This window comes from Peromyscus maniculatus, chromosome 14 (genome assembly GCF_049852395.1).
Source record: "Peromyscus maniculatus bairdii isolate BWxNUB_F1_BW_parent chromosome 14, HU_Pman_BW_mat_3.1, whole genome shotgun sequence".
In the NCBI taxonomy this organism is placed as follows: domain Eukaryota; kingdom Metazoa; phylum Chordata; class Mammalia; order Rodentia; family Cricetidae; genus Peromyscus; species Peromyscus maniculatus.
In genome coordinates, this window is record NC_134865.1 from 82,504,586 (window position 1) to 82,518,190 (window position 13,605).

Genomic DNA, 13,605 nt, shown 5'->3' on the forward strand with positions numbered 1-13,605 from the left:
CCTGCTCTCCCATCCCCCTTTCGAGGCTGTGCTGATGTCAAAGGATGTGAAGTCACTGCCTGGGGAAGGTCTGGGTGGGGGAAGGAAGGAGAGGCGGGCCGGCGGGCCTGGCCAAGTTGTCCACTCACAGAGTTTGTGTTACCTTGGTGTTGGTGTTGTTTAATACTGCAAGGGTTTTGCCGGGGACGCGGCTCTGAATTAAGGATGAACTGTGGGCAGAGAATGTGCAGAATTGATCAGAAGAGAACTTCCTTTTGGAGGATGTGTACTCTAGCTGTGCTCCCTGAAGGGAAATAGGCTCGTGCTTGAGATCCTGAGATCTGCTGGGCTTCTGATCTTAAATGTTAGCTGGTAGCTTTAGTGCAGCCTTAGGAAACGCTTTGCATTTACAAAGGCTTTGTTAAGATTTGAAAGGGCAACAAGTTTTCAGTGTGTATATAGGTCACAGGAATGTCCAGACTGTGGGAAGCAAAAACGGTAGCTTTTTCCCCCCTCCTCCCACCTTGAGATGCTGTAGAAATTGGCTTCACAATGGCTAAATGTAAAACAGCCAGGAAGAAGCTGAGGGTGATTACAGGGAACTGCCGGTGCCTGAGCTGCACGACCTAGGCAGCTGTTTGTATTTTGATTCTGAACCATTGGCTAGTTAGCAGTAACATGACTGGATTACGGTTAGAAGGCCAATATTAGCACTTTTAAGGTCCCTTATGGCTAACAGGGTTTTTTTATTTTATTTTATTTTATGTGTATGTGTGTTTTGCCTGCATCTATGTATGTGCACCATGAATGCCTTGGTGCCCACAGAGGTCAGAAGGCGGCATCAGATTCTCTGGAACTGGAGTTATGGATGGCTCTGAACCACCATGCAGGTGCTGGGAACTGAACCCAGTCAGTAGCAACAAGTGCTCTTTTTTTTTTTTTTTTTTTTAATTTTATTTTATTGGTGTTTTGCCTATATGTATGTCTGTGTGAGGGTGTTAGATCTCTGGAGTTACAGACAGTTGTGAGCTGCCATGTGGGTGCTGGGAATTGAACCCAGGACCTCTGGAAGAGCTCTTAACCACCGAGCCATCTCTCCAACCACAACAAATGTGGTTTGTGAGCCTTCTGGTTCTTATTAAGACACTGATACTCTAGTTCTTCTTTGAATTATGGATTTGTTCTGAAATAGAATCATTTGGTTTTATTTTATAAATAGATTATTAATTTGTGAGGGCCTTGTTGTTAGTTCCAAACTTCCTGTGCCTGTTATGGAGTTGTCCCCTCTTAGTTCAGTATCTAATTGTTAAGGACAGTCGTGAAGTGCCTGACCCTGAAGGGACTTGAGGTTTTAAGAAGGGGTAACCTGTAAGAACCTAAAACTAGCTTGTAATGCAAACAGGTGGGCTAGCTTCTCGTTTTAAATCTCAAAGAACATTTCATTTCCTCCTAAAGACTTCTTAAAGCAGCCGCCTTAACTTCTAATTGTCTTGAACTTGCTAAAAGGGGTTGCTGTGAGCGAGTGTTGAAGGTCATTTAAAGTGACTAACGTGCAGCCCCTTCCCCAAAGGATCCCAGCAAGAGAGCAACAAAGGGAGCAGGGGACTGGGAAGGAAGGACACCTGAGGGCTGGGCCCTCCCCCTTTAAGACAGGGGTCTTTCACCCAAAAGGGAATGCAACTTGCCCAAGATCACAGAGCCCTTAAATGGTAGGACTAAGAGTCCAAATCCAGGGAGCTGCTTTGTTGTTTGCAATCTTTAAAAATATTTTTAAAAACAAATTGTGGCCGTGGCAGAATATCTTGCAAGAGGGTTACAGTTTGCTCCCCAGTGCCCTTGTCATCTTGTCAGCCCAAAGCCCTCTTGCATGACAGTTGTCCACTTCTTACTCATTTTCCACACCTCATGTTTGTCAGAACCATGTACAGGCTGGTCCGAACTTGGAACGTGCAGATTTCACTGTGGTGTGCTTCCCTGGAGTGGGGGCAGTCAAGTAAACAAGGAACACCACTGCTGACCAGATTTGCAATTCCAGGTAGTTTGGCAACTCCTGATTCTGATAGTGGTTTGTTTGTCGAATTTGCCATTCCTGAAAATCCAAGTGTGAAAGGGATATAGTTTAACCTGGCACAGCCCTAACTGCCTCTAAGGGAGAGGGCATGGCTGTAAATTTAGCTTGATGACTTAGATCCTGCACTTGTAGCATTCTCCAAGAGAATAGCCTGCCGTGGTGGGAATGCACTCTGTGACGTCCACTGTGCTAGCCTGTGGCCACATGTGACCATCAAGCACTTAAAATGTACAGCTGATAAATTGAATTCTTTATTTTAGATAAGTGTCAGCCAGGGGTTGTCCAATTGGACAGCAAAGGTCTAGTCTGGATTTGGCACTTTTTCAAGTAAAGTCCAGACTGTAAATATTTTGGCCCTGAGCAAAAGCAGCCACAGAGGTAAGCAAAGCTTGTCTGTTGTCCAACAAAGCTTTATTTACACAAGCAGATAGCAGGCTAGATTTACTCATGGATCACAGGCTGCTGCTGTGTTCTAGGCTACTCCTGCATGTCTTAGTTGCCTGTGTAGACTAGTAGAACAGATTCCTGAAGCTTCCAGCCCTGCCTCTCCTGCTCCCTGGAGCTCAGCTGACCCACCTCAGGGCCAGGTTTCAGGCAGGGACAGCTCAGCCAGAAGATGCCAGTGACCAGAGAAGGAAGCAGGACAGGCAGCCTAGACCCTTTCCTGTCTCCCACCTGTCATCTTGTGCTGATTAATCTCCAGTAAACTTCCCGGGTGATGGTGGGGAAGCCTGGTGGGAAGCTGGAAAGCAGGCAGTTCTTTTTATGGTAGCCTCTTTCTCCTGGGAAGTGGGAGCCTAGTTATGGGAATCCTGGTCTCTCACAAGTTCTTGCTGGGTCATGGGTTGGTTGATGTTCACTTTGCCAATAAGAACTTAGGAAGAACCTCCACAATAGACTGCTGGCAATGGTTGAGAGAAAGCCCGAACTGACCTACTCTGGCGATCGGATGGCCAAACACTAACTGTCGTGGTAGAACTCTCATCCAATGACTGAGGGAGACGGATGCAGAGATCCATGGCCAGGCCCCAGGTGGAGCTCTGGGAGTCCAATCGGCAAAGAAGAGGGTTTGTATGAGCGAGAGACATTGAGACCATGACTGGAAAAAGCACAGGGACAAATAGCCAAACTAGTGGAAACACATGAACTGTGAACCAATAGCTGAGGAGCCCCCAACTGGATCAGGCCCTTTGGATAAGTGAGACAGTCGATCAGCTTGAACTAACTGTCCGGGAGATCCCCAGGCAGTGGGACTGGGACCTGTCTTTAGTGCATGAGCTGGCTTTTTGGAGCCTGGGGCTAATGCAGGGACACTTGGCTCTGCCTGGGTGCAGGGAGGAGGGGACTAGACCTGCCTCAACTGAACCTACCAGGCTGAACTGAATCCCCTGGGGAGTCCTTGCCCTGGAGGAGATAGGAATGGGGGGTAGATTGGGGAGAGGGCAGGGTGGGGGGGGCATTCGGGAAGAGGGAGGACAGAGGAATCCGTGGCTAGTATGTAAAATTAAATTATAAAATTAAAAAAAAAACTTAGGAAGAAACCATGCAGGAAGCAAGTGAAAAAGTGGACCCTCAGCCTCCATTTCCTAGAACAATCTGATGCTGTGTTGATGGTACCTGTGCAGCATGGGTGGGCGACTGAATTCAGGACACACTCAAGGCGTGTGTTATGTGAGCACTGATGAGAATGAGAATGAGATCCACTGTTACACACTTTGTGTGTGTGTGTGTGTGTGTGTGTGTGTGTGTGTGTGTGGTGGTTTTTCATGTAGGATTTCTCTGTGTAGCCTTAGCTGTCCTGGAATTGCTTTGTGGCCCAGGCTGGCCTTGAACTCACAGAGATCCACCTGCCTCTGCCTTCCAAGTGCTGGGATTAAAGGCGTGCACCACCTATCCCAGCTGAGTTACCTACATTCTTCAAACAAGGAAGAAATCTGCCAGAATAAGACTTTTAAGAGTAAGGGATTCCTTTTCTGAACAGTTCATTGGGTTGCTGTCTATCACCCACCCTCTGAATGGCTCAGCTCTGGGCAGAGTATAGGAATGCACCTGTGCACCCTCCCTGTGCCGGTGATGCAGGTGACGTTGTTTGCTGTGTGTCACTGATGGTGTGGAGAGTGACTAATAACAAATGGCCTCCTAGGGAGGGCTGTTGGTGAAGGCTGCACACCTTTGCAGTCATTAGTTCTGCCCTTGGACTTGGGAGAAGGCCTGCTCATGTGGTTCTCGCCTTATAGTAAAAGCCATTTCCTGAATTCTTTCATTGAGAAATGTTAATCATGTAGAAGTATGAGAGAAGAAACTGGGGATGTTGCTTGGTTGGTAGAGTGGTCACTTGGCATCCATGAAGCCCAGGGTTCCGTCCCCAGCACCTCACGAAGCCGAGTATGGTTGGCAACACTCAGGTGGAAACAGGAACATCAGAAGTCCAGGGCTACATAGTGAGCTCAGGACAGCTGTGGCTCTGTGAGAACCTGAGCAAGTGTCCTGGAGAGGGGCGTGGGGAGTTTGAGCCTGGGAAGAGAATCAGTGGCAAGTCAGAGGCACAGCTGGAGTGAACCAACTTCTCTTCCTTGCCCCACATATGCTTTAGTATGTGTGCCCCAGGGAAGGCTTGCTAGCTCACTCATTTCTGCTCACTCAGGAACCCTGCTGGGTCTCACCTCAGGGTCACTCGGCCTGGAAGCTTAGTCTGGGGCTACTGCCTCAGGTGTCTGTCCCAGAGGCAGAAGGTGCATTGACTGTCCGGTGTTAGTGCCAAGACCAAGGCCACATCCATCTGTCCCACTTTCCCTTTTGAGTCCTTCCAGTACTGGAAGACATTATTATTTCCATTTTTTTTTTTTCCGAGAGAAGGAAGTACCTTCTGTAGGACCATAGAAATGCAGTGAGTCTAAGGTAGTCAGAGCTCAGCACAGCTTCTATCACAGAATTGCAAGGTTAGGGGAACACTTACACACACACACACACACACACACGTACACACACAAATTTTTTTTATGTAATTTTGAAAAAAATTTAAAGCCTTCCTTTTTACTCTTGAAGAGACACTGCCCAAAGCAAGCAAGGACACAACACTGTACGAGCAGATAGAGGCCTGGTTTTATTTTAGGTCCTTGAATTATTCATAAGCCAAAAAATCCTGGTTTAAGAATGCAGGCTAAAGTGTAATAGTTAAATGCAGCGAGTAAATCCAGATCAGCTTTTTGTTTGGAAAAATACAAACCAAGGGGCTGACGAGATGGCTGAGTGGGAAATACTTCAAGCCTGATGACCTGAGTTCCATCACAGGAACCTACGTGGTGGAAGGAGAGAACTGAATCCTGAAAATTGTCCTCTAACCTCTGACGTACATATACACATCCTTCAAACATATTTGAAATGTTAGTAAAGTAACTACAAAATCAGGCTGTGTGTGGTGGTGCTCACCTGTAATTCTGCACTGGAAGGACTGAAGTAAAAAGATCAAAAATTCAAGACTAGCAGCGTGGGATGCTTATTAAGTTCAAGGCCAGCCTGGGGCTATATTGTGACACAGTCCTGTAAGTGAAACTGCAGCTGTGGTCTGGGGCAGTTGGAGAACCCCGGTGCTGTGTGTAGGTTTCTCAAGGTACAGTAAAGCTGTGATATTATAACTTACTGCTGGGGAGTGCAGACTGAGGCATTTATCAGTGAATCGTCAGGCTCTCTACAGCTCACTCAGAGAGTCAAGGGGACATGAAGTCTAAGATGGCATGCTGATACAAACAGTGTAGGGTCTAGGGACGAAGACACCTCAGGATCCATTCACTTCTGCATAGGCTTTAAGCTTTTCCTAATGTTTGAAAGAAGAATGTTAGAAAAGCCGTGCTTTTGGCCGTGTGGAAGGACTGGCCACAGCATAGAAGTCGCTCCCAGAGTGGCCAGCAGCTGTCATGTCTGTTGGCCGTTTTACTCCCTGGTTGCTGACTCACAGTGGCTGCACTGCACCCCGTGTGGTATTTTGGGGTGTATACTTGGTTTGATATTGACAGCATTCTTATTGGCCTTACACAGTAACCAGCTGCCTTTAAGGTACACGAGGAGATAAAACCAAGTTTCCCTCTGAGCTTCAGGGTAAGGATAAAGGTGAGGGGTAGGGCCTGGTGCCACTGAAAAACACTGGTTATTTTAGAACACATGTGACCCTTTCTGTGCCTAGAAATAGGAATAATAATGTGAGGGATAAACATGGAAATGTATATCAATTGCTTAAAGTGGTGCCTGGACTGTTATAAGACCCTCCAAGTGTTAGTGGTAGCCAGCCACCTTTTGTGGGACACCTGTGGTACTTTGTGGGCCCCAGCAGCTAACCACAGTTACAGCTGGGACACCTGTGTTTGCTCCTCTGGAAGCTCAGGAGGTCTGTCTGTCTCTCACTTCCCAAGCCTTCTCATCTCTTGCCATGTTACCACCCTAGAGCAGCATCTTCAGTAGCCTGTGCGGGTGTATAAAATTATCTGCTGGGTGATCCCAGCTGCCACCTCCATGGCCTTTTGTCAAGCACACACTAACCCGTGATCCAGCCTCCTTAGTTCTGTCAAGCCCAAACTAAGAACTCATGCTTACATTTTTAACTGTTTTGAAGTAGTCTTAGCATTAGTACTAAGACACTTTGGTTTAGAAGTTAGTGATGCTGATTGTCACCACTCCCAGATAGCATCATTTCCCATTTGGGTTTTGAGTGTAAATGTTGCTAATGTTCAGCTAAGACTTACAGGAGTCTCGTCAGAGCTCTCAGGCATGGATTCCTTTTTTATGTTGATTTTTCCCCCTTTATTTGAGATGGCGTCTTACCATGTTGCCCAGGCTAGTCTCAAACTCCTGGGCTTAAGAAGCCCTCCTATTTCAGTTTCCCATGTATTTGGGACTATGGACATGTGGACATGTGCCACTGTGCCTAACTAATGCTGTTTTGTGTAATTAGGAAGTATTATATTCTATTTTCCTTCCAGGTTATTTTCATTTTTTGCCTGTTAAATTAGGCAGTATTTGAACCAAATGAGATTGCAGTTGTAAGCTTATATCTTGCCATTTTAATTTTTAATATTGTGATGTTTAGTAGAGTCTGATATGTTAACATTTGATTGGATTTTTACCATCTATTTGCACATGACAGCTTTTATATGCTGAGTTATTTTGTCTGCTGGTTGTGTTACTCATAAGCACTATTTCTAAATTGTAGTGCTTTAATTTATAAAATCCTGAGAACAGTAATGTTCCATTCTAGGGAACAGTCATAACCCTGAAGTTGCTGGCCCTTCAGTCTTGGGAGACCGCAAAGAAGAGGTGGGAGAAGGTGTAAGCCAAACACACTTGAGAGCCACATCCTCAGAACTCAGTGGCTGTGACAGGCCTGCCTGCAGTCTACAGAGAACCATACACACCAGGGACCCCAGAGTTACAGAGCTACCTTCAAGGGGTCTGCAGATACCCCTTGCGGGTAGCTGAAATGCTGCCTTCCTAGGAAAATCAGTGTGTGGACATTGGCCTGATGGTGAAGCAGTGTTGGGTAAACAACTGCTTTCATAGCACAAGGTAGCAATGTCCAGCTAGTGAGCACCGTGCACAAGCCTGTCTAACCTAAGAGCATCCTTGATGAAGTGTGAAACTGCTAATTTTAGAAAATTCCTGCTCTGACACATGCTTTCTCAAGTCTCTGTGATGAAATGCAAGGCTCACATAAAGGCATTTTGACATGCTGGAGAGTGCTTTGGCCATCCTGAGGAAACACCACATCTTGGTGAATTGAGTTGCAAGCTTAATGCTCTAGCCGCTTTCCTTGGGGCCAACATTTTTACTTGAAATAACAAAAGCTACATTGTGATTATGAGATGAACATTTGGCACATTTTCTTAGATATCCAAGAAGTAAGCTTATCAGTTCAAAGAAAACAATCGTGACACTTTTTTGCTTCTGGTAAAATTTTAGCATTTAAACCAATATCGATTTTGAAAAATTTGTATCTACCATTGTACGTATGACGGCTCCCCAGTGAAGACTGTCCTGCTGGGATTGGTGGCATTGTTCACTTATAGTGGGAGGTCTGTGTAACTTAGTTACCAGTATGTAACAACAGCACAAAGCACGCTGGCAGCAGAGCCATTGACTGTGCACTGCACACCAGTGCCGGCAGCAGAGCCGTTGACTGTGCACTGCACACCAGTGCCGGCAGCAGAGCCGTTGACTGTGCACTGCACACCAGTGCCGGCAGCAGAGCCGTTGGCTGTGCACTGCACACCAGTGCCGGCGGCAGAGCCGTTGGCTGTGCACTGCACACCAGTGCCGGCAGCAGAGCCGTTGACTGTGCACTGCACACCAGTGCCGGCAGCAGAGCCGTTGGCTGTGCACTGCACACCAGTGCCGGCGGCAGAGCCGTTGGCTGTGCACTGCACACCAGTGCCGGCGGCAGAGCCGTTGACTGTGCACTGCACACCTGTGGAATTTCAGATGACTGAACAACTCATCAGTTTGGCCTCAGATTCCACACTGGAGCCAATATTTAAGAAGATAGCACTTGTTGACCAGGTATAGTGGATCATGCCTGTGTAAGCCCAGGACGTAGGATGCTGAGGCAGGAGGATCACTGTGAGCTTCAGGCTTGCTTGGGCTAAAGAGAATGACAGTCTCAAAAAATCAAACAACAACAAACATAAAATACAACAGTAGCTCTCACTTCTTGAATTTGAGTATAGGATCAGAGACCATTAAAAATGATCTAGCTGTTAAAGTAGCCTCCTTTTCCAACTAAGTATGTTCCTGTTGGCCAGAGAAAGAGAGAAGGGGGGAGAAAAAGAGAGAGGAAGAAAAGGAGGGAGGGAGAGAGAGTGTGTGTGTGTGTTTCCCATACCCCTCAACCAAAACAACTTACCACAGGAAGTTGAATACAGAAGCAGCCATGCAAATCTACTTACCTTCTGTTAAGTCTGCTGTCAAAGACCTATACAAAAGTATACAATAGTTCCATTTCCCCTTATTTTAAAACATAAATCTATTTTAGTAAAGGTGTGGCCTGACATGAAATAGGCCTACTAATAACTTAAGAAGAGGATGACATTTTAAAAATTCTCCTGTGTGGCCTCTCTCTCTGGATGTAACACAGCTAATCAAAGCTCGTTTGGGTCGTCATCTAGATCCTGACACCATAAGTGGGTAAGTGGGTCCTGACACCACACAAATCAGAAGCTTAACCCCAGGGAGTCTCTAGCCCTGACCGGGAATGTTTTCCGGTGTCTTGTGTGTTCCCACTCAAGTCCAACAACATAGGCTCAGTGAACTAAACAGTTAACCCCATAATCGTGGAAAGGGCTCTCTGGCCATGCGGGGTGAATGTTCCGGGCTCACTGACTCCCACATGCCTTAGCTTCCTTTTGCCTTTTAAGAAATCTGTTTTTAAAATCCCTTTCATTTGGTCCATATATGAACACAGCCACCTTTGTATTTTTCTTATTTAGAACTAAAGCCAGAATTCTCCCTGACCTCGTCTTTACCTCTGCATGGTCTCCACCAGCATTGCAAAGTGCTTGCCACTAGTTTGCAGTTTGCTGTATGCACTTACAACCTTTTTCTGTGTATATGTTTACTTGTCCACACAAAAGTTATTAAGGGAAAGAAATAAGATGAAAGGAATTTGAGGATCCAAAACTTCGCAAACTTCAGTAGTTGGGCAGCGCCCTGAGCTGTTGTCACATCTGTAATCCCATCGTGTGCTGTTTACGCTTACAGAGCATAAACTCCTGGTTCCGTCTCCCATGCCTCTCTGTAAATTTGATCTAAACTTTTTGGTAAGCATTTGGAAGGAGGAGGCAAGCATCTGCCCCCTGCCTGGGCACAGCCCACACTCATGCTCTGCAGTCCTTTTACAGGTGTCAGGAGAGACAAAGCAGAGCAACCCCTTCCTGCTCTAGTTTCAGAATGGGGGCCCTGTCTCCCTCTTCGCAGCCTGGAGATGTGGGCTTCCGTTTCTTAGGTCTTCAGACCTGAGCCTGTTCTCTTTACAAATGCATTCCATCAGATTGCTTATTTTCATGGGCGCTGAAAGAAAGGAACTTTGAAATTGCAAGGTAACATCCTTGAAAATGAGACGCACAGTGAGACTGAGCAGAGTTCTTCTTTGTCCTGCTGGAGGTGCCTGCCAGGAGGGATTTGTTTGTTTGGGGTATTCTTGAGACAGAGCCTCACTATGTAGTCCCAGCTGCCCTCAAGTCCAGCACCCTTCACCTTCAGCCTCTAGAGTGCTAGGATTATAAGCATGTGCCACTACATCTGACTCAGTTTTCCCTCACAGTAAAATCACAAATGGCACTGTGCTAAAAGAAGTTTGGGAAGCTAGAGAGAGCGCCCAGTATTGAAGAACACTTGCAGCTCACCAGCACAAGGACTTGAGTTCAGATGCAGCTCTCGTGTAAGAAGCTGGGTGTGCCCCTGTGCATGTGGCTGTAACCCTAGCGCTGTGGGGTGGAGACAAGGGAGAAGAGGCTCACTGGGGCTGTCTTGATGCAAGCCCAGTTTCAGGACCAGCGAGAGACCCTGTCTAAAAGGAGGAAGCTAGAGTGATGGAGCAAGACACCCAGTGTCCTCCTCTGCCTTCCTTCCCACTACACACAAGGGTGTATCCCCACGTACGCACTCACACGGCATTTTTATTACTCAGAAACAACAGTCGAATGTATAGGCACAGTTAGGCCTGAGGACACAGAACTCAATGTTGAGGTGCTTGCCTGCATGAAGCCTTGGGTTCAGTCCCCAGTGCTGCGGAAAAAAACAAGCAAGCGAAAGCTAAACATGTATTCTTTTTCTTCTTTAAGCTGCCTTTCCTCCTCTCTTACTCTGAGTAAAAACTCCATTCTCTGAGGTTAGCCTCGAACTTGAGACTGTCAAGCCAGCCTCAGCCTCCTGAGGGCTCAACTCCAACTTCAGTTATTCTAACTTATTTCCTGGATGCAGCTGGAGTCATCACATACTGGAACTGAGGTTTTCTGAGGCAGGTAAACTTCTGGGGTGGGGTGTGACTTATTTAAATGGCATACTACTAGAAGGAATTTTGCTCCCCCCCCCTTTTTTACACATATTTAAGTGTGGGCTTTAAAATATTAATCATGAAGTTTTGTGTTTGATTTTTGTGTGAGCTGGACTTATTGTTATTCAACCAAATGAACACGGGCTGTCCTGCCTTCCTAGGTTGGAAAAACAACCGATGGGGTATGTGTGTGCGCACATGTGTTTTGTTTGGTAAGTCCAAACACCAGCTAACAAGAACCCCTTCAGCCTTACTGCCTCATTCCGTGCAGCGCGTGAGCACGAACCCTTGGCTTATTTGAGACTTTTCACCTTTTTATTTTTTACAAAGAGAAGAAAGCCTATGTGAGAATCGTGGGCTAAACTTAGAGCAACAAAGTAATTTCTGACACTGCATTTCACATTTAAATGTTAAAGGGGGCACTTTAAGATGCATGTTCAGTAAAGAATTCTTTGGCAGGAAGCAGAGACTTATCAGCCAAGTTAATAGCCTTAACTGTGGCATCCATAGTAACTAGACAGGCCGCCTGGGTAAATATTTACCCATCAGCCCCTCGGCAGAGCCGTCAGCACTGGGCTTCTTCCTACCACCCAGTGTGCCAAGCATCACCATCTTTCATCTTCTCCAGGGTTCTTCGTATTGTTTAAGCAAAAAGTTTGGAAGAACAGCTTCCAGGGAGCAGCCAGTGTGCTGTCTGGCTCCCAGGGAGAGTGGAGTGACCCTCACTGCGGTCATTAGCACCCAGGAACCTTTTTCATCTTCAAAGCTCCTTGCAAGTGTTCATTAGCAGTCGCCCTCTTTCCTGTGAGGTAGTAAACAGGTGTTATTAGCCCCATTTTTACAGTTGTGGAATTCAGAGCAGAGAGTTCGCCAATTTGCCTGAGGTCCTGGAGCAGTTGGTGACAGAGGCCTTGGGCTTTCTGACTCACAGTTCTGGGCTCACACACTCTGTCCGAGCATGGGAAGCTGCTCTTGCAGGTTCCTTTATCGCAGAGATCTCTACAGAGCTCTGTCTGATGTGTTTACAGTGATGTAGAGTGCAGGATACCGAAACAGGCTAGTCAATCTGATGGTGCCATCTAGAAAAACACAAGATGCAGATCCTGGGGCACGAAGGTAAGGCTCTTCCCAAGGGTTATGTGGTTATGGATGAAATTAACTTGACAAGGCTTCAAGTTGTGTAGCTGTATCCAGTGCCTGGCTGCAGTGCATGGCAGCGGTGCCCATGATGAGCTGCCTTCCTTTGCGTTAAGGAGCTCAGCTCTCCTGAGAGATCCACTGTCTGGTTGGATTGCTAAGCACAGCTGGCAAGAGTGCTTCGGTGCTGAACTTGACGTCGTTCCTGGTAAAGATGCTTACTGTCATTCCGAGAGTCCGGCGCTGTGTAACTCTTCCTTGTGCTGGTGGCTAAGCAGAGTGGGGCCTTGTAGAAGCGAGACATCTTCCTGTGAAAGCAGGCTGTCTTAGCCTACAAGTTTGTCGAAGGAGAAATGGTCGTAGACACAAACATTTCTTGATCTGTACTGTGAAGAGAGGCTGGCGTGGCAGTAGAAGCATCATGAACTTGTGTTCCTGCCCATCTCCTCCCCGTGCCCTGCTCTCATACTCTGCACTGTTGGTAGCATGGCGGCCCTGCAGTCTTTACTGTACCAGATGAGTTTGAACCTTAGACTAGGTAGTTGAGCTCCCTTCAAATGAAATGAAACTATACACGGGAAGGACAGCAGAACTGAGTCTTGACTTCCTGCCTGTGCCCACGTAAAGTTGGATGTCCTTCATTAGGAGTGTTTAGAAATCACTGACATGGTGCTTGGCCGTCTGCTCAGTGCTAGACTTGGTCGTGTTACAGGTGCTGCAAGTGTGTGCCTCTGCCAGCTTCCAGAGGCACTGAGGGGAGAGGGCAGGAGCTGACATCTGACAGAGCTAATTGGTGAGTTGGTGTGAGGGTGCTCAGATCAGGAAGGGGTTCTTATGGAGTAAGTAGCAAAGCAGCATCCCTTACAGGACTGATGAAGGCGCAGCGTGGGCTGCCAGTGGGAGGTGGGATTCAGAGCAGAGTGGGAATTCACAGTCCAGGGCCACTGTGTCCTCTCACAAGGGAAGGCCAGGCTCCCAGTGTGGTTTGATTATCCAATCACCAGGGCATTGCTGTCCTTGTGGTCTTTGAGGTGAATGCAGTGGTTTTACCCAAGTAGCTGGAGAGAATGAACTATTGAGGCACTACCATCCTGGCTTTGGATTTGAGACTGGCCAGAAGCTGGCTTTCCTAGTCCTTCTGGCCAAGCAGGCCCTCTCAGTTTTTGCCCCGCCTGGCTGGTGTGTGCTCCTTTGCCAAGGCAACAGCGCAGGTGGAGTGTTCAGGTCAGCCCCTGGCGAGGCTTGGCTCATGCTCTGCCCCTCTGGGTTAGCTGATCTTTCATTTCTTTCATTTCCATTTAATTGAATGAACTGTCCTGCTGCATGGGTAGACCCTATTCGTTTTTGTTTTTGTTTTCAAGGTGAATGGTGAGGTGGTCAA

At 47.1% G+C, this 13,605-nt stretch overlaps 1 protein-coding gene across 12 annotated transcripts in view; it reads left to right on the forward strand.

The window, feature by feature from the left end:
* The window catches only part of Ppp2r5c (protein phosphatase 2 regulatory subunit B'gamma), a 142,753-nt gene that overhangs the window by 44,683 nt on the left and 84,465 nt on the right, over nt 1-13,605 (forward strand). The gene's annotated exons all lie outside the window — the stretch shown is intronic.